Source organism: Capsicum annuum, unplaced genomic scaffold, assembly GCF_002878395.1.
Source record: "Capsicum annuum cultivar UCD-10X-F1 unplaced genomic scaffold, UCD10Xv1.1 ctg34160, whole genome shotgun sequence".
Taxonomy (NCBI): Eukaryota; Viridiplantae; Streptophyta; class Magnoliopsida; order Solanales; family Solanaceae; genus Capsicum; species Capsicum annuum.
The window spans coordinates 1-2,645 of NW_025840983.1; the positions used below are offsets into that span (position 1 = coordinate 1).

The window sequence follows — 2,645 nt, forward strand, 5'->3', positions numbered from 1 at the left end:
TGTTTTATAACTGCTACAAGCAGTTATAAAACACTTCCTCTTTGTGAGATTCTTGATTTCCTGATATACTTGGCTCATTATGTTCTTTCAGCTGAGAATCTGGGCTTGTGGTGACATGCATGGAGGTAGTTTCGGTTCTTGCATTATTTGGAATTATCAGGAATCAAAACCGTTCCATTTGTGTCACTTGACTGATAAGCCAATTTCTCCATCTCCAAAAATTCATCCATGAGATCCAGGTTTCTAAAAATGTCAAAGTTCTTCTCCTTCTTGACATGGGAGAGTTCAGACATTAATGCTGTCGTCCAAGAGCTAGAGCAACTAACATTATCGTCATTTCCATCCTCGGACATGGAAGCCAATCTTGGAAGTTGATTTGTTTCATGTGAAAAGGAACCCTCAGAATGCTGTTGTCGAATGGTGAACTTTTGTCGGCTCTTCTGTTCAGCATTTGCTTGCAGCTGTGCTTCCAAATTTTGAATCTTGCTGGCCATCTTTGCACAAATACTCCTGGATGTCTGTAATTCACTGTTCCGGTGTGCCAAAGCTTCTTTCAACATCTTTGTTTCCTCCTCCATTGCCAAAAGACGTTCTTTAAGTTGCTCATTCTCTTTATGGAACTTCTGCACACTATCCAATGAAAAATCTGGCAAACTGGGCCTTTCTCCTTGGGATTTTTATACACGGCTGTCCCCATAATCTCTACCCAAACTCTCAACCTCAAGCTTCATCTGGGCCAAGGCTGTAGGCCCAGGCAACTTCTTTCGCACAAGACCACGTAATCTCCGACACTCTGCTTCCAATTTTGCAACTTTCTTCACTCCCTCTAGGTGTTGCTTGTTTACAACTTCTGCAGACCGTACGCTCATATTTTTCTCCTCAATATGAATTTCTAGTTCCTTTGAGTTAATTTGGAGTTCATATTTCAGAGAATTTATTTCCCTTTCACATGACTCGATATTGCTTTTCAACATCTCAATTTCTGCTTCAGCTTGGGCTTTTTCTTCACTGAGCGGTATCACCATGCTAGAATGCTCCTGCAAAGACCTTGAGAGTGCAAAATTTTCCATTGCAGACCTGAGTAACTGTTGGTCCAGGTTAGCTAATTTTTCTTCAAACTCATGCTTCATTTTGTCAAACTGCTTGGTTTTATTCTGAATCACATTATGCAGCTTCTGTTCATGTTCTTCTTTCAAATTTCGTATCTGCCGCATGCACTCCTTCAGTGCACCATCCAGATGTAATTTCTGTGCACCATCCAGATGTGATGCCCTGTCTTCAGCTGTAAGCTTCAAAAGAGTAACGGATTCCAAGTGATTTTTTAGTTTCGCGGCTTTTTACTCAGCCTTCTCCCAACCTGTATAGACAGATGTGAACAAAAGAATTCAGTACCGAGTTGCAAGAAAAACACAAGTCAATAAGGAACATCCCCTGAGATGGCTTCTTCATCAACTTTAGCGTATTGTTTTACCAGGTTTTCCTTATTAGTCATTTCTGGCTGTGCAGCAGCCAACTTTTCATTCAAATCCTTGACTTCATCCTCTAAGCCACTCACTTGTTCCTCAAGAGACTTAACTTGATCCTCCAGTCCAGTCAAATGTGAATAAGATTCACGGAAATTTGCACATATTTAGGTTTCTTGATTTCTTGTTTACCTTGAAATATAACGGAAACCAAAACATAAATCAACAAGACGAGACAAATTGAATGAAGCTCTCTCACAACGTATTATAGTAAAAAAAAATCGATGAACTACCAAACTGAAACTATGTCTTTTCCTTTCTAGCACCAATCACATTATATTGAAGAGAGAAACAAAATTAACAGAACTAAATTAGAACTTATAATTTGTGAGGGTAAATATTAAAGACTACCACCCATCAGAACTTATAATTTGTGAGGGTAAATATTAAAGACTACCACCCATCAATCTCAACCTATAGACGTAAGCCTCACAGTTTAGATAAATGGAGAAGTTCTTTGCTAGTATTGACCAAATTACGTAGCATTTCTTTAATTCAAGTTCTCATAATTAAAGGTCAACATGAAAGTCCTTGTTATAGAATTAAACATATTGTTAGATTGTTTATAGGATAAACTATAGAGAATCATGGTTAGACAATCTAATAGCAATGACGACCACAAAGAATGAGAAGAAAACGGAAATTCCTAGTTGAATCTAAAAGGACAGATGATGACTCCACTATAAGGGAAGGAAAATATACTTTTTAATTATATAGGTACCAACACACACACCTGATCAACTTTAGGTTCAGTTGAATCTGAAGGGGCAGAGGCTGACTCCATTATAACAGCTGCAGGTTTCTCGCTTGCTGTCTTATCTGATGATTTCTTCTTCCACGGCAGACTCCTACGATCCATTGTAGACTGCTGGACAAGGAAAATATCTGCTTAATTTAGTCAATGAATCACAAAAATAATGGAAATGATAACTTTTTTAATTGAAAAGCACAAAAAATGCATTACAAGTTCACAACACTTGACAGGAGTTACAACTGGAAGTCACATCAGAACTTAAGCTTCAAGTGGTGGTAGACAATGCATGAAACTACAGACGCAACGTAGATATACACTATATGCATATTTGTCCTAATTCACCCAAAAAAAGCAATATACACAAATAT

At 38.0% G+C, this 2,645-nt stretch overlaps 1 pseudogene; it reads right to left on the reverse strand.

Annotated features, from left to right (window-relative positions):
• Window positions 1-13: 13 nt before the first annotated feature.
• LOC124891333 lies at window positions 14-2,386 on the reverse strand (annotated as a pseudogene).
• Window positions 2,387-2,645: the final 259 nt, after the last annotated feature.